The 18,609-nt window shown below is 49.7% G+C and overlaps 1 long non-coding RNA gene across 2 annotated transcripts in view; it reads left to right on the top strand.

Annotated features, from left to right (window-relative positions):
- The window catches only part of LOC132244526 (uncharacterized), a 113,114-nt gene that overhangs the window by 39,004 nt on the left and 55,501 nt on the right, over positions 1–18,609 (top strand). The window contains exon 3 of one of the 2 annotated variants that reach the window (XR_009456085.1): positions 15,012–15,527. The exons of the other annotated variant lie outside the window; for it this stretch is intronic. This is a non-coding gene — a long non-coding RNA (uncharacterized LOC132244526). Of the gene's footprint in view, positions 1–15,011; positions 15,528–18,609 lie in introns of those variants that run through there. 2 annotated transcript variants of the gene reach the window in all.

Here is an 18,609-nt window from a genome sequence, read left to right as displayed (position 1 = left end):
ACACACACACACACACACACACACACACACACACACACACACACAGAGTCACACAGTGATGGAACATCTTAACAAACATGCAGCTGCTCCTACTTGAGAGGAAAGAAGGGCTGACAGGTTGGCTACCTGAGATGCTGCTTGTGCTACTGGTGCTGAGTCACTAAGATATTTTATACCTGTTGCCATGTAAAGTGGTGGACTGGACTGAGGCTGTAGGGGAGGAGGACACCTCACTGGGGCACACTATCATGTTGTGCAGAAGCCCCAGCATCAGTGAGGGTGTACCTGAAGACATACACAGTGCCATGCACCCATGTCATGAGTTTTGCCTGTTATCAGCCAGAGGTGCAGGGCACCAGAACCCTGCTGCACCTATCTCCTTGACAGCTGGCAGGCTTTGTGGCTGCAGCTGGGCCTAGCATGCCTGTAGTTTTCAGCCCGCTGTACCTCAAAACACACAGTGTTACCCATGTCATGAGTTTTGCTTGCCAGCAGCTTGAGGTGCAGTTTCTCAGAAACCCCTGCACCAATCTCCTTGAAACTTGGCACATTTTGTGGCCTCAGCAAGGGCTACCAGTCCTGAAGTTTTCACCCTCCTGTATCTTAAAACACACATGTGACATGAATTTTGCTTTCAAGATTTTGAGGTGCAGTTTCCCAGAAACCCCTGTAGCTATTTCCTTGAAACATGGCAGTCTTCATACCCTGAGCAGGAGCTACCAGCTCTGCAAGGTTCATCTAAAGCAGCCAAAAAATGACAAGGTTATAGATATTTTATTGATTCCCCATTATATTGTATGGCCTAATCTCTGAATCGGTGCCGAATCTTCCAAAGCCTATTCGGCCAAATCAATTCAGAAAAGCAATCTGAACCTCCAAATTGAATTGCTGGCCTCTGAATTGGCTGAATCTGAATCTAAATTGAATAGTTCTCTATTTGCACAGGCCTACTTTTCAGGTAGTTGAAGGCTGCTATTAATAGGGCTGTGCAAGGCTTTGGATCCCGTTTTGGATCTGGACCTGCTTTGGATGATCTGGCATCCGAAGCGGCACTTCTGGGCCAAAGCGGGATACCAGTAATGGTGTCCGGAGTGGGTTGGGGGCATCCAAAGCACTTTGGACCTGCTTTGGATGCTCTGGAGCCGCTTCAGCCATTTTGAGGGCATTAGAAGAGGGAGGGAGAGCTGGGGGAGGGACGGAGAGTGGGAGTGGTGGGGGGGAGGGGGGGAGATTGATGTCTGCAGTTATCCAGTGAGAAGGATTTCTTCCTGGCTACCTTTACAATGGCAGCGTCTGTGGGATGGGACTAAAAAAAAGTATAAAAGCCCCTGTTTCCAGCCTTTCTGTGCCTTTTGCAGCTGGTTCCCTGTCAGCAGCTGTGAGAGAGAGGAATGCTCACACTGAGACTTGCCTGCTCCTTTTTCATGTTGTAAAGAAGTGGTTAGGATTTAGTTTAACTTAGCTTAGTTTAGCTTAGCTATTCAATTCAATTATTAGTAGTATTACAATTCAATTTATTTCTTTGAATTATTTTTCTGGGAACTTCTTTTGGAAACTGCAAAAAGACAGTTGTGTTTTCCCAGCCAGTGTTATCTATCACTGTGCAAAGAGGCACAGATTGCTTGCTTGCACGCACACACACATGCACGCATACATGCACGCACATACACAGAGACCCAGAATATAGAAAAAAAATCACAGTGGAAGAAGACAGACAGATATTTACAGAAGAGCAGGACACAGATAATATATTGAGACACAGGAACACATGCAAATAATTTCATTCAGAACACAAGATAGACAATATCATGAGAGCCAGAAAGAAGACACAGGAATAGACATGAATAATTTCATTCACAGCACAACACCAGATAGCACAGGAAAGATCAATATGAAGCGTGCTGGAAAGGCAGGTGCCAGGTCTTCTGACAGGGGAAGGAGAGGGGGTAGGGACAGAGCTAGAGCTGCAAGCTCCCCCATCCCAAACACAGATGCATTCTATTCCCAAGCAGCCATGACATCAGTGCTGCCGGTGGAAGCAAGGTGGTAGGAGCAGTGTCTGCACCTAATGTCCCTGCACCTGCACCACCTCCACTCAGTCCAGAAGTGGGCACCAGCAGTGGAATCACTGCCTCCTCCACCCCAATTTCAGCTCTCAGCATGAGCCTCCCACTGCCAGAGGAGGAGCTGGAGCTGGAACCAGGGATGCTGAGCATGCTGGCTCAGGCAATTCTGGGGATTGAGGGGGAATCAGAGTTAGTGCTCCACACCCCTCACGTTTCCCCTAGACCCAGGTCTCCTCCAGAAAGCAGCACCTTGGAGGAGGCTGAGGTTGTGGAGGCAAGTGGTGCAGCTGAGGCAGCTCCTCCTGCTGTTCAGCCTCAGCCTGCTGAGAAGGGGGAAAAGGCAGGATCCTTCCTCTCAACCCAGAAGCAGGGAGTAGTGTAATGCGGGTGTACCCGCCGGGCCTTGTACATCTTACCTCGGGCCTCCTTGCTCCGAGCGCTTGCCGGTACTTGCCTTGCCGTTGTAGGTGGCCTTATGGGAGATGCTCACACACACCGCACTCTGCCCCTTCTTGTCTGCCATGACTTTGAATCTTCCAGTGGGTGGGGCTTTGAGCGACGCGGTCGCCCTCATCGGTTGCCTGCTTCTTTGATGTCTTCTGTGAGGCTCCTCCTCCCCTACACCTCGCCCTCCACCTTGCTGCTGCCCTCTCTCTGAATCTTCCCTGATCCACAGCCCTCTCTCTGGGTCTTCCTCAAATTGCAACCCTCTCTCGGGGTCTTGCCAGAGCAGCAATCCGCCCTCCGGGTCCTCTCCTCATGGCTCCCCTCTTTCTGGGTCTTCCCAATGAGGCTGCCTTCCCTCTGGGTCTTCCCAGGTTTGTTGACCTCCCCGCACCCTGGGATCTCCTACCGCTTCGTCTCCTTGCTTGCCTGCAGCTATCGTTCTTGCTTCAGGCACTGGCTCGCTGCTGAGCTCCTCCGCTCCACTGCAGCTGGCACGCGCAGTCGCTTCTGGCGTCCCACGCCTCCAGCTGACACCACCGGCCAGGCTCTCTCCTGGCACCCATGCGCCCCCGCTCCCTCTCACCGCTGGCCCTTTTATTTCTGCCGGCCGGCGATTGTGAGTGACGTCATCCGCCGGCCGCAGGTGCCTTAAAGCGTGATCAATGCCCTGCGCGGGCTTTCCCTGCCGTCCTTGCTCCTCCCATCCTGTGGTGAGCAAATTTTCTTTTTTTACTTTCTTTTTTCCTGTTCCAACCCCAGTTCCTGGCCCTGGGGTTCCCCTTGTGGACTCGGTAGTCTCCCCGGTTTTTCTCTCCCTGTGACAGTGGGATAATTTTGAGGTGGCAGATGATCCCAGGTTTGCCATCTGCCATCACTGCTGAAGGCACATGAGCCGTGGCAAGGATGTGAGACACTCCTCCACTATGGCCATGCTGCTGCATCGGAGGAGGCACCACCACCTTGCCCTTCTTCCTGCTGCTAAGCCTGGCACCAGTGTGAGTGTGCCAAAAGGGAAGTCCCCTGCTCTCTCCAAAACCCCCTTACCCCAAAGCAGAGGCAGGCCACCCTGGACCAGTGGGGGAAAGGTGGACAGAAAGGGGGGCGCGTTCCCACAGTGCACGAGATCACCCAGAGCATTGGGTAGATCCTTGCTCTGGATAGCCAGCCCTTTTCCCTAGTTGAGCGACCAGGGTTCAGGCAATTTGTAGCACATTTTACAAAGTTCCAGCATAAACCACCTTTAGCAAGGTGGTGGTGCCTTCCCTGTATCAGGCATGCAGGGAGTACTTGAGGGAGGAGCTGTGCAAGGCAGGGCTGCAGGTAGCTTTGCACTTCACCTCTGACATCTAGAGCAGCCGGGGTGGTGATCATGCCTACCTCTCCCTCACGGGGCACTGGTGTGATCAGTCAGGCTGTCAGTGGGCTCTACTGCAAGCCGAGGTGCTGGATGAGTCCCACACGGAAAGGGAGATCATGAGGGCCATGAACTGCATGGTGCAGGGGTGGCTCATTGGGCAGGCCAAGCTCACCTGTGGGTTCATGGTCACTGACAATGGGGCCAATATGGTGATGTCTGTCCATGATGCCAACTTTGTTGGCATCCTCTGTGTGGCACACAGGCTGCACCTAATAGTGAGGGATGCCATGGAGGGGGACAGGGCTGACGGTGATGGCGTCACCACAAGTACTGCTACAAGCCAGCTGATTTTGAAATGCAGGAAGGTGGTGGGCTACTTTCACCACAGCATCAAGGGGAGCAAGATGGTGCGGGAGAACCAGGCAGAGCTCAGCATCCCGCAGCACTGAATCATACAGGATGTGGAGACTCGGTGGAACTCCACATACATGATGCTCAAGAGGCTGGTGGAGCAACAGAAGGCCATCCATGAGATGGCCTTGCTTGGGGAGGTAGGGATCAGTGCCCCCCTGAACAGAGCTGAGTGGGGTACCATCTCCCAGATCTTGGTGATCCTCAAGCCCTTCCTCAAGGCCACCGAGACCCTTAGCGCTGGCAATGCCCTCCTCAGCCAGGTGATCCCCCTAGTGAGGGAACTGGAGAACCAAATGGAGAAGTTCCAGGGGATCAATGTTCCTGGCTGGGGCAGGCCGGTGTCACCAGACGTGCAGGCACTGGTGAGGTGGCTGAAGGAGGGCAACAGGAAACTGGCACTGGCAGCCCCCAAACCCTTGATTACTGAACGCAGGTGCTGGTGAACTAAGTCAGGAAGGCTGAAGCGCAGAGGTGAGGGGATGTGGAAAAGGGGGATCCACTTTCCCGTGCCAGCACTCCCGGCACCGGCACCAGCACTGGCACCAGCCAGTCTCCTCCATGCCAGCCACTGCCAATGTGGGCCATGGGCATGGCTTCAATGCTGGGGTCCAAATGCACCAGACCCCAGCCCCAGGCAGGTAGGGCCAAGGCTTTGGTGACTACCTATTTCGCTGAGGATGTGGAGTCACTGGACTGTGACCCCTTGGCCTACTGGGCAAGCCACAGCCAGATGTGACAGGATCTGGCCACAGTTGCCCAGCAACACCTGTCCTGTCCACCAACTAGTGTTCCACATGAGAGAGTGTTCAGTATTGCTGGGGATGTTGTGACACCCCACTGCACCTGCTTGGATCCTATGTTGATGGAGCAGCTGGTGTTTCTAAAGGTGAACCTTTCACTGCTGGGGTTCCCCAAGCTCAACCTGCAGACAGACTGAGTGCCACCCTTCTCACTCTGTCTGCACCAATTTCCTTTTTGGAGGTTTTGAAAAGCCAAGTAATGCCCTTGGCTTTAGGGGGAGGGGGCACTAAGTGCATCACCAGCCAGCAGGGGAAGAACATGTCCCTGATGAGCTCATTCCCCTGCCAGGATGAACTTGGAGGTATGGGATTGGGGCTGTGGGGAAGGAGGAGGCCCCAGATCCTAGGCATGACCACTAAAACTGCACCCTGCCAGGGTAGGAAGGCTTGGCAGGACTGCTGACAGCGCGGCAGACCTGTAAATGCCAGGACCAATGATCCCCTGGTGAAAGGCAGGGAGGAGGTGCCATAACCTCCAGCTAACGCACGCACACACAAAGTCTTGGCTGGGGAACACCAAGACCTGCCATGTCTTTGACAGGCCCGATGCTTGCTGGTTGCAGTGCAGTTGTGAGACTCCTGGTGACCTCAGCTTGGCTGTCTGGGATGCCAGCTTTAGGGTTGAAAACCCCTTTGTCAGGCTGAGGAAGTACCTGTAGTTGGTCCTGGATGGAAGTAATAGTAAAGAAGCCAGAGGCTGGCTTGGCATGCAATGCAGGAAAGAAAGCCAGGCAGTGAAAATGGAAATGGAGATGTCAGGGGGTGAGGGACAGGCTGGGGTGGGGGGAAGGGGGGATGTAGCAGTGCAGGTAAAAGTGCAGAGGTACCTGGGGTGTCAGATGTCTGGAAGGTCGCAGTGTGCCAGAACTTGAGTCCATGAGTTTCTGTACCTACTACCTAGGAGGCTGATGAAGTGCAGTTCATAGGCCCAGCTCTGAAAAGTGGTTTGTACATTCAGCTTTGCTTTCAAGCATTTTGGGTGCAGTTCCCCCCCAAACCTGGCACTGATCTTGAAACTTGGCAGGCTTTGTGGCCTCAGTAAGAGCTACCAGCCCTGAAGTTTTCAGTCCCCTGTGGTGTAACACAGAGTCATAACATGAGTTTAGCTTTCAAGAATTTGGGGTACAGTTCCCCCCAAACTCCTGCACCAATTTTCTTGACACTTGGTAGGCTTCATGCTCTTAGCAGAGGCTACCATCCTTGCAAGTTTCAGCCAAATCATCCAAAAACCAACAAAGTTATAGATCTTCCATTGATTCCTCATTATACCCTATGGCCGGATCTCCGAGGCGGCTCCGAAGCTTCAGAGCTGCTTCGGCCGGATTGAGGCGGAAACCTGGTCCAGAGCTCTCGATCAGATCATGGCCATCCAAAGTGGCTGGATCCAAAGCCGGATTGGATCGCTGCCGACTCACACAGCCCTAGCTATTAAGTCCCCTCTTAGTCTCCTCTTTTCTAGACTAAATAAGCCCAGTTCCCTCAGTCTTTCCTCATAAGTCATGTCCTACAACTCCCTCACCATTCTTGTTTCCACTGGACTCTCTCCAAATTGTCCACATGCTTTTTGTAGTGGGGGGGGGGTCCAAAACTGAACACAGTACTCCAGATGTGGCCTCACCAGTGCTGAATAGAGGGGAATAATCACTTCCCTTGGCCTACTGGTAACACACCTACCAATGCAGCTTAACATGCCGTTAGCCTTCTTGGCAACAAGGGCAAACTGCTGGATCATATTCAGCTTATTGTCCCTGGTAACTCCCAGGTCTTTTTCTGCAGAGCTGCTGCCCAGCCAATCAGCCCCCAGCCTGTAGCATTGCATAGGATCGTTCCATCCTAAGTGCAGGACTTTGCATTTGTCTTTGTTGAACCTCATGTCCCAGTCCTCCAATTTGTCTGTCACTTGCCATCTCTTTGCCTGTTACAATTATGTCAAACTGCCTCTGAACTCTTTACCTCTCCCACCCCTTCTGTTCCCTCCCCCAGTCAGCACTGACTTCATCATCCTCTTTTTCCCCAATATGCTCATTGCTCACCCTCTCTTAAATGCTATTGTCATCTTTGGGGATCTTGCTGTTGAAGAGTCCATGGCAGTATTCCCCTTCCATATGATTTGCACCATCTCCTCCCTGTTATCTTCCAATTTTATTTTTTAATTTTTTTTGGTAGTACAACTGCATCTGACACAGTCCTCAACTGACAAGTCTGAGTGCCTCTACATGAGCATGTTTCTGGTTTTCCACAGGGTATTCCTGAAGCAAGAGATGAACTGGTTGAAGTGGGCTCTTGGGGTCCCTTGCTGCTTGTTTGTATGTCCAAACAGCACCACCTCTCTGGTCAGAATCTTGACCTCTGTCACCATCATAAGGAGTAAGATTACTTTTTTCCACATATCCCTGGTGTAGGTGTAGTGCCAGAGGAGGTAGTTGATTTTTGTTTCCACTTGCCATGGGCTGGTTTGCTTGGGGCAGTTTGGTGGGCCTTCCTACCCCCCTCTATTTCTCAGTGCCCACACAGGTAGTGCCTGTTGGGCTACCTGGAAGTTCAAGTCCCTGTGTTTCTGCAGGTTCTTGTGGAAGACTTGTTCCCACACAGCCTTGCTGCCATTGTCAGGGAGCACGTCCATGGTTGATATTCTGGCCCTTGCTGTTACCACCACCTGTATCTTACGGTGGTTTTTCAGAGTTTTCAGGTTTTTTGTTTGGTTTGGTTTTTTAGCCTGTATCTGTTCTGGAACTGTTCCAGGACCTTGTAGAACCTCAATGGCTCCCACGGGCACATGTTGGGCAGCATGTACACCCCACAGCATTGTAGCTTGTTCCTTGCAAAATGTCTCATGAAGCAGGATGTTTTTGGAGTTTGCTCTGGATGCCAGGTTGCAGATTTGGCTTGTGTACTTGGTCCAAAGGAACAGCCAGATGTCCAACATTCCTCAGCTACCAGTCTTTTTTGTCTTATACAACTTGGTCTTCACAACCTTCTCCCATCTAGTGCCCCAGAAGAAAATGCATGTGGCCCTTTAGATTCTATTGATGATTTTCTCTGATTAGGGGAGGACCTGTGCAGTGTATATAAACACTATTAGTAACACCAGCCTCATGAGTGCTGTAGCAGGAGCTGGGGTGAAGCCTTTCCTATGGACCCTCAGAGCCAGCCAAGATGCCAGGGAGTCACCTGGGTTTGCCCAGGAGAATCCTGTAGCCCCTCATGCACTGATAAAAGGGTCCAGGGAGAGCCTGGGATGGGGGTTGGCCTCCAGGTGAAGGATCACAGGCCATGAGAGGTCCACCCTGATTGGCTGATTGGCTCAAAGGGCTGACCAGGCAATTAAAAGAAGAGCCAGAAGACCGACCACTGTTCAGAGAGGGAATAGTACAGTGAAGCCAGGAGTTGTACACCCCATGTGGAGATGTGGGGTCCAGGCAGCTGAACAGTTGTGGTTTGCAAAAGCCTGAGCAAGCCTCCTGAGCAAAGATCCAACTGTCCTGTAGAGAAAGCCAAGTAAAACAGGCACCCAGGGTAGCGGGGCCGCTCTGGCAATACCAGGGCAGGGGAAGATGAGAATTCTCTCCGGAGGTAGCCAGTGGAGACTGGTAGTATGTGGTGAGGAACGGATCCCAGTAGGGGTGCCAGAGGTTTGGAGGCAAACCAGTATGGGTGAACACAAAGGAGGGATTTTCACAGTAAGCCTGAAATTAAAAAAAGATGAGTGGGAATTGACTTATACATTGTAAATATATTATATCAGAGTTTAAGAAAGAAGAGGGATTAATTTATGAACTTTGAATGAATTTATGTCAGTGATTGAGAAATACTTTGTAATTTACTTTATAAGTTTGAATGAACTATAGTTGTGATGAAAAAGCAAGGAGGGGATTGATTTGTGAATGGTTGTATAGCTGTGATCAAAAAGGAACTCGGGACAGGTGGGGGCTGGGGCTGGGTGGGGCAGTGATTGGGGGGGGGGGCCTCAGGGGCCAGGTGCCAGGTGGGGGATGGGGCCAGGCAGGACAGCCATCGGGTTGCTGGGGGAGTGGGCAGGGCCGGTGGGGGTCCCCCGCTCCTCCAGCCCCCTCTGCCCCCTACTTACCAGCAGGAGCCCAGGTCCTGCTCCCTGCGGCTGGCTCACTGCCTGCCCTGCATGACCCTACTTTTGTCTCTGTTCAACCTCATCTGGTTTTGTTCAGCCCATAGGACCAGCCTGTCAAGGTCTTCCTGAATCCTTGACCTGTCCTCTGATGTGCCCACTTGTCCCCACAGCTTAGTATTGTCCACAAACTTAATCATTGCACTTCTCACTCCTTCATCCAAGTCATTAATAAAAATATTAAAAAGCACTGATCCCTAGGGCACACCACTGGAGATGGCCTTCCAGGATGAGGCCGTCCCATCAATTAAGACTCATTGGGATTGGCTACTGAGCCAGTTCCCAATCTACCTCACTGTAGCCTGGTCTAGGCCAGTACTCTCCAACTTAACTGAGAAGATGTCATGGGAAACAGTATCAAAGGCCTTGCTGAAATATATGTAGATGATGTCCACCTGCTGTCCCATGTCCAGGTGATTAATTACCTGGTCATAAAAGGACATCAGGTTTGTTAGGCATGACCTCCCCTCTACAAAGCCACATTGATTGCTTCTCAGTACCCCACTAGATTTCAGCTTGTGGGTAATGTCCTCCTTGACAGTTTTTTCAAAGATCTTTCCCAGGACCAAAGTCAGACTGATGGGTCTAGATTTGGCAGGGTCATCCCTCTTTCCTTTCTTAAATATAGGTACCATGTTAACTTTCTTCTAGTCATTAGAGACAACTCCCGAGTTCCATGATTCCTCAAATAGCCTTGCCAGAGGCACCACTATGAGCTCAGCCAGCTCCTTCAGCATTCTCAGGTGAAGGTTGGACGGACCAGCCAACATGAAAGAGTCCAATTGATCGAAGAGCATCTTCACCTGTTTTGATATTATGAGGACCGCTATCATTGCCATATTCTCTGCACCCATGGTCTGGCGACCAGTTTTTGCCCGGTTTCAGGAATACTAATGCAAAGTAATTGTTGAGAAGCTCTGCCTTTTCATGGGGGTCAACTGTAGGCTTCCCCTCCATTTTCTGTAGGGTGCCACAATGGAGCTTGATTTTTTTCTTGCCCTATACCTATAGAAGAAATTTTTATTGTCTTTAATTTCAGTCACCAGCTTGGCTTCCATGGATGTCTTGTCTTTCCTTGTCTCATGTCTGCAGATCCTGGCTGCATGAGTGTACTCTTCTCTGGATCCTGAACCATTTTTCTATTGGATGTATGCTTCTTGTTTCTTTTTGAGAAGTTTGTTAATGCTAACCCGTAATTAGCAGTGGCAGCAGTAGAGGGGTGTGGGGGGGAAATTGTCAGCAATCTGCCACAAGATTGATAGCAGGGAAACAGTTTAAGAAGGCGGGGCTCAAGGGTGACTGACTTTACTGTGGTGTGGTATAAACGCAATGTGTTTGGAAAATGTTATTGTAAAGAGGTTCAGTATTTCAGTGTTACAATTATGCAGGCCTGTAGGTTGATAATTTCTAATCTCATTTCAGAATAATTTTTCTTTCAATATGTTAAAAATATTGTGAATGGCTTCATTACTATTCTTAGGTGGTATGTAAAGCATATTATGTTTCATTGATGCCAGTTTTAATATTTTAATTAGACCTGTGACATTTCTCACCCATACCCCATCTTTAGTGACATTAGTTCTCAGTTCTTCTTTTACACTTCAGAAGGTGGCTGGTTGTTTTTTTTGTTGGTTTGGGCTTTTTTGCATTAGAAATTTGAAGCCAGTTTTTCATGTAGAAATCAGTTAACTTTCCCTGGACAAGTGAAAAATGTCATCAAACCAAAATTATGAAATCCATGAGCTACGGAAGTGCAATCTTTTTTAGGTTTCTTACAATACTTGATAAAACAGAGCTATTTTTGCTCTCATTGCAGAAATAATCATATCTTTTATTCAGATTTTAAAACTTTATTAGTGAATGATAAAAATTGTAGTTAGTTACATAGGTTTGTAAGGACTGAGGAAAATACACGAACCTGCACAAGGTAGTTACATAGAATGTAGTTGGAGTAAATGGGCACAATCTAAAACACACAGTTGGTCCTGTAGATTATATTAGCCTGAGGTTAAAGGGGAAAGGAAAACATAGCAATGTGTCATTGTTGAGAGGATACAGGACCATGTGCATGGTAACTGCATTGGTAGGGAATTGTGAGTTGGTAAGATGTGCTCAGATACAGTTTTAGTGTGCAGTGTACAGTTGCTGGGGTGGGAATAGTCCAGGGCACATAGAGTCTTTGTCAGCTCATGGCAACTACAAACAGGATGCAGGCCATCCCCTCATTCTTGCTTCTGGCCATTGGTCTTGAGTGGTAGTCTTCACATTGGTGATGCCCCATGATGTATTTGACATAGATGTCTCTGGATATCAGATGGTATTGGATACCATGAGGTGCCTTATCAGCTTGGCATAGCAGCAGGGTACTCTGTAGACTCACAGGATATTCTTGTTGCTGGGGTCCTGTGCTCTGAATACTCCAACATTTAGAGCCTGCACTGTCAAATATCACACCCCTTGGCCCTCAGGGTATTGGCCAGTGGCTTGTACTTGTTCAGCTTTCAATCCAGGCCTTCAGATAAGACCTGTCACTGGTTCTCAAAGAGGATGGTCTTATCAAACATCAGGATCCATTTGTTGTCTTCATCCATGTGACAGGGGGCCTTCCCAGGCTAGATCCTGAGTTAGCCCACCCACCTGCCTGGGGCAGTCTGCCCTGTCTCGCCTGTCATGACCTGAATTTTACTCCCTTGGCGGCTGGCAGCAAACTGTTGCCCCAGCCTGTGAGAGCTGGGTCCTAAAATGACTGCCCTAATCAAGTGCCTACCAGCTGACTACTTCCAGCCCTTAAAGTGGCAGGCACCCAAAGGTACACTGCTATAGTCCATCACAATGATGTCCAGGCTGTTGCAGCTAGGGACAGCATGGCTCATCGCCACCATTCTCACCATCTCTGAGATGAGTTTTACCAACCTGACAGTGTTGTGGCAGAGTTGCCAGGCTCTGACGTGGGTCCTGCATCCACCCAGGGCATGGTCCAGGATGTTGTATTCATAGCCACACCTCTAGCATCTTTTCTCATAGTTTCCATATCACATGGTGCCATTGGGCTACAGGCAGTTGAAATGAGTCCAGTGGATGAAATGCCAGTTGGCAAACCATATGAAGTTCTTGTAGGGCATGACTTAGTTGCTGGTGTCCCACTTTGAGGTGAGCTTAAAGACTCTGGCCTGATTATATTTTGCTTTCAGATGGCTGATGTACTTGGCCCATATGGTCTTCTTCAGGAAAATCTCCAAGGAGGTTTTGATGCAGTGGGTCATTGTCATGCAGTTGTGGCTGGGAGCAGCAAGACCTCCACCATCTGTTGCTCCTCATATCACATCCAGCAGCAGCCAGTGCACTTCCTGAGGCACCAGATGGAGTTGTGAGCTTGGCTTCACAGCAAGGCATAACCCTCACCATCTTGCCCAAACTTGTCCTCCAGTGACCTGCTCAGGAACATGACCAGGTCTTGTTAGGATGGAGGCCTTGCAACCCTCTTTCAAGGCATCAGATGCAGTGCTTCTCACCTGGTTGTCAAAACAGGTCAGGAGGAAAAAGGCATGGTTAACTACTGCAGTGTATCAGAGGTTGCTCATGTGAGGGACACTGGCATCCCCTTGCTGGTAAGGGTTGTGCAGGATCTTGTTGCTGGCTTGCAGTGGTAGTTTCATCCATTTTGCGAGGAGCCACTCAACCTTTGTTGTCCTCCTTGAGAGGTGTCTTGGGGATCACGAAGCCTCTCAGGATGAACAAAATGTGGGGGATGAGGAAAGTATTGACAGCATCAATCTTCTGCCAAGCTGCCAGAAGGGAAGCATTAAGCTTGTGGGCATCCAAACAATCCTGTGGGTGGTCTCTTCCTGTGTTCCCTTTACTTGGTGACCAGCAGGTGTGCCTGAATGGAGGTTCCTCTCACTTTCCTTCAGGTACCTCATGGGCTTGTCCTAACTATGCCTGATTTTGGCCAAAAGATTGTCCACTTGCTTCCCAAGGGGAGAATAACTGCCTTACAAGAGAATATTTAGTGTTTTTCATGCCAATATGTTTCCGGCTTTACACACAAACCTCATGTTTCTAATCATCTGTTTCTTTTTTGCTTGAATGCTTAACTGTTCAAGAGTGATGCTTTTTTTGTGTAAATGTTTTTTGTTTGGAATATGCGTGCATGTGTGTGATGACTGGAGGTTATGGCACCTCCTAACCACCTTTCACCAGGGGAATGCTCGGTTCTGACATTTCCTGGGACTGCCGCGCCACCAGCAGTCCCACCAGGCCTCCTGACCCTGGCAGAGTTCAAATTTAGTGGTCATGCCCAGGACCTGGGGCCTCCTACTTCCCCATAGTCCCAACTCATACCTCCAAGTTGATCCTGGTATGGGAGCTCAGCAGGGATACATTCTTCTTCTGATGGCTTGTGGCCTCGAGGAAGGGCTTGAGGACCACCAGGATCTGGGAGATGGTATCCTACTCGGATCTATTAAGGGGCTCACTGATCCGAATCTCCCTGAGCAAGACCATCTCATGGATGGCCTTCTGTTGCTCCACCAGCCTTTCCAGCATCAGGTATGTGGAGTTCCACTGAGTCTCCAAATTCTGCATGATTTTGTGCTATGGGACACTCAGCTCTGGCTGCTTGTCCTGCAGCATCTTGCCCCCCTTGATCCTGTGGTAGAAGTAGCCCACCACCTTCCTGCATTTCAATATCAGCTGGCCAGGTGTGATGACACCATCACTAGCAGCCCTGTCCCCCTCCAAGGCATCCCTGACTATGAGGTGGAACTTGTGGGTCCCACAGCAGGTGCCAACAAAGTTGGCATCAAGGAGTGCCTCACCATATTGGCCCAATTGTCAGTGACCATGAACCCACGGGTGAGCTCGATCCCCGCCCAATGAGCCACCCCTGCGGTTCATCACCACCATGATCTCCCTTGCCATGTAGGACTGACTCATCCACCCCCTTAGCTTGAAGGAGAGCCCACTGATGGCCTGACTTGTCACACCAGTGCCCTGTACGGGAGAGGTAGGCATGATCTCCTCCCTGATTGCTCCAGATGGCCAAGGTGAAGTGTAAGGCCACCTGTGGACCTGCCTTGCACACCTCCTCCATCAAGTACTCCGTGCATAACTCATACAGGGAGGGCACCACAATCCTGCTGAAGGTGGGGCATATGAACATCTGTTATGATGAGCCATGAGCTCCATGAGTCACCTGAACCCTGGGCACTCAACTAATGAAAAGGGCAAGCATCTCCCCAATACTCTGGGTGATCTTGCTCACCCTTGCAACGTGCCTCCTTTCCGTCTGCCTTTCCCCCACTGTTCCAAGGGTGACCTGCCTCTGCTTTGGGGGAAATGGGGGCTTTGGAGTGAATGGGGAACTTCCCTTTAGGCACACTCACACTGGTGCCAGGCTGAGGAGGAACAAGGGCAAGGAGGTGGTGCCTGTGGAGATGCATCAGCATCCCTGTGATGCTCATGTGTTTTGTAGCTATGCCCTGGCTGGTTTTGGCTTAGCAGTGCAGGCAGATAGTATATGTCGGATCATCTACCAGCTCAGAATGATCCCAGACCATACTACCTGCTCACTTCTGGGGTGTGGGTGTGTGTGTGGATGCTGCAATTTCCCCCTCCTCAGCAGGCAGAGGCACAGCAACAGGAGTGGACTCAGCTGAGCCTCTTGCCTCCAAACCCTCTACCTCAGCCTCCTCTGAAGTGCCTTCTGGGGAAGAAGACCTGGCTCTAAGGTAAACTTGATGGGTGTGGAGCACGAACTCAGATGATTCCTCCTTCTTCTGCAGAATTCCCCTGGCACTGGAAGGCTCAACATGGGAAGTAAAATGGGAGTGGAGGAAGCTGTCATGTTGATGCTGCTGCTTGTGGTCATGATGGTGGGGGTGGGGTATGGCTGGTGCTCTTGGAGGGGATGCAGACTCAGGCACAGGCAGTGGCAATGGCACTGCTCCTCTCTCCTTGCTGTCTGTAAAAACTAATGGAAGCCTCAGGCCTTCTTCTTGTAGCAAAAAAAGCTGTCTCAGCTTGAGAGGATGTGTTGGGGGGGGGACAACTTACAGCTCTCCCTCTACCCCCTCCCTGAAGGCTTGCCAGCTGCCTTTCCAGCATGCTCCATAGCGTGTTTCATAGTGTTTTGTCTTTGCCTTAATGTGCTGGCAAAATCTGTCTTTTCTTCTGTAAATGTTATCCATCCAATTTATGTAATATATGTAGACAAGATAATTGTATGTATGTGCATTTATGTATTGTATGTACATTTGTATGTATTTATGTAATAAATGAAATAAAAATATATACATGTGTTTTCCTATATAAATTCTATATTATAATATACAATATAATTATGCTGTGCTCCCCTTCACAGTGAATGGAATGCACACTGTGAGAGAAAGCACAGATTTGAAAAGAAGCAAAATAGACTAAAGAAAAAGAGGATTTTGGGGGAGGAATAAATTTGAAAGGAATCAATCAATTAATAATAAAATTAAATTAAAGGGTATAGAAACCAAAGCAAAAAGGTTTTTTTTTGAAAACACAAATTTTTTTTTTTGAATCACACTTGCTAGGCAATGAAAGGTAGACTTGTTGTGTAATGCTGCTGATCTTCTGGAAGACAGCTCAGTAACTGACCAAGGCAATAAACTTGTAGCTATGCCCTGGCTTGTAGCTATGCCCTTATTGTACAATAAATAAAATAAAGCAAGGCAGTTTAAACAGTGCTGCTTTTTATGGTGTTTTTCAACCTCCCCAGGCCACCGGGACTGGAAGGGACCTCAGGGAAGGATCACAGTCACTGGCTAGCTACATCATCAATATCAGAGCAATTCTTCCCCCTCTTCCCCTCCCTCTCACAGATTTCATAGACATTAGGGCTGGAAGGGACCTTGGAAGATCACTGAGTCCAGGCCCCTGCCCAAGGGGCAGGAAGTCAGCTGGGGTCATAGGATCCCAGCAAGACAAGCATCCAAATTTCTCTTGAAGGTGTTCAATGTAGGTGCTTGAACCACCTCCAATGGCAGGCTATTCCAGACCTTGGGGGCTCGGACAATAAAGAAATTCTTTCTTATGTCCAGCCTGAAACAGTCTTGCAGTAGTTTATAACCGTTTGACCTCGGCATCCCTTGGGACGCTCTGGTGAACAAACGTTCCCCCAGATACTGGTGGTCACCTCTAATAAAAAACTTATAGGTGGCTATCAGATCACCCCTGAGCCTGCGCTTTTCCAAGCTATACAGCCTCATAGCTTTCAGCCTGTCAGCGTAAGGTCTGTTTTCCTGACCTCTGATCATGTGCGTGGCTCTTCTCTGGACTCTCTCAAGCTTCTCCACATCCTTTTTGAATTGTGGAGCCCAAAACTGGATGCAGTACTCCAGCTGTGGCCTCACCAAGGCTGAGTACAAGGGGGGAATGACATCCTGGGATTTGCTCGAGAAGCATCTATGGATGCAAGCCAACATTTTGCTCACTTTTCTAGCTGCAGCATCGCATTGAAGGCTTATGTTCATCTTATGGTCAATGATGACCCCCAAGTCTTTCTTCCGTAGCACTAGCCAGCGTAGCACTGCCAAACCTAAAAACCTGCAGCATGCTTATCCTCCCAAGGTGGAGAACCTTGCATTTTTCAACGTTAAACACCATCAGGTTCGCTCTTGCCCATTTTCTGAGCCTGTCCAGGTCAGCCTGGGTCACCCTCCTGTCTTCAGGTGTGGATGCTTTGCCCCAAAATTTGGGGGTCATTGGCGAACTTCACTAGTCTGCTTCTGACTCCAATGTCCACATCATTAATGAAGATGCTGAACAATATGGGTCCAAAGACAGAGCCTTGGGGGACCCCACTGGTCACAGGGCACCATGATGATTGACTTCCATCAATTATCACCCCCTGGAGCCAAAATTTCCCAGCCAGCAGATCGTGGTGGACCCAAGGCCACAATTGGTCAGTTTCGCTAAGAGTGACCTGGTATCCCATGATCACAAGGCTTTTGTGAAGTCAAGATATAGGACATCAATCTCTTCCCCCTTGTCCAGATGATAAGTCACCTGGTCATAGAAGGAAATGAGATTGGTCAAGCAAGACATAGCCACAACAAACCCATGCTGGCTATCCCTCAGGATGTTGGCATCAGCCAGTCTATTAAGGATGGCCTCTTTAATAAACTTTTCTAAGATCTTCCCCGGGATAGAGGTCAGGCTGATGGGCCTGTAGTTAGCCGGATCCACTTTCCTCCCTTTCTTGAAGATAGGCACCACAGTGGCTTTCTTCCAGTCTTTGGGCACTACACCAGAGCGCCAGGAGTTCTCAAAGATCCGTGCCAGGGGCTGGGCTATGATGCTCACCAGCTTCTTGAGTACCCTGGGGTGTACATTGTCAGGGCCTGCTGACTTGAAGGTATCCAGCCCCTCAAGGTGTTCCTTCACGAGGTCAGCATTGGAGGACAGGGGATCACCCTCACCCAGAACTCCCTGTCCCCATAGTGGGCATGGGCATTCCATGGGACTGATGGAAGACCAACTCAAAGTACCCATTTAATAGGTTGGCTTTTTCCTGGGCACCAGTTATCAGATGTCCCATCTGGTTTAGCAGGGGTCCAATGTTGCCCTTGCTTTTCCTCTAGCTCCCCACATACCTGAAAAATGACTTAATACTCAAAGCTAGTTGGAGTTCAGTTGCAGCCTTGGCTTTCCTGGTTTGCTCCCTGCAGGACCAAACCAGTGCAGAATGTTCCTCCTTGGAGGTGAATCCCATCCTCCATCCTTTATAGATCTTTCTTTTTAGCCTCAGTAGGTCTGCTAGATCCCTGGAGAGCTGGGGGACTGCTGCGCCCTCTTGCTGCCTTTCCTCCGAGATGGAATAGAATTAGCTTGTGCATTGAGGATTGCTCCGTTGAGGAGCAACCACTCTTCCTGAACTCCCCTCCCCCTGGCGTCGTGGTCCCTTAGGGCCTCACTGACAAGCCTCCTGAGCTTGTCAAAGTCATCTTTCCTGAAGTCAAGGACTTCTGTATTGCTGATCGACTTGCCAGTTTTACAGCAGATGCTGAAGGTGATCAGCTCATGGTCGCTGTCACCCATCGATCACTAGGTCGCTGATTAGATCATCCCCAGTTGCCAGTATCAGGTCGAGCAGCGCTTTACATCTCATTGGCCCATAGACTTCTTGGGTCAGGTAGAGGTCATCCACGCAGGAGAGGAAGCTTTGCGACCGCTTGGATTTTGCTGAGTGATCCTCCCACGAGATGTCTGGGTTGAAGTCACCCATGACATCATGGGGGTCGGACTCGATGATCTATTGAGGTCCCTTCTGACCCTAACATCTATGAATCTATGAATGACAACCATGGTCCTGGAGCATGTGGCCTCAGCCAGTTCCCAGGTGAACTCCTG

Source organism: Alligator mississippiensis, chromosome 12, assembly GCF_030867095.1.
Source record: "Alligator mississippiensis isolate rAllMis1 chromosome 12, rAllMis1, whole genome shotgun sequence".
Taxonomy (NCBI): Eukaryota; Metazoa; Chordata; order Crocodylia; family Alligatoridae; genus Alligator; species Alligator mississippiensis.
This window is presented reverse-complemented; position numbering and strand designations above follow the sequence as displayed.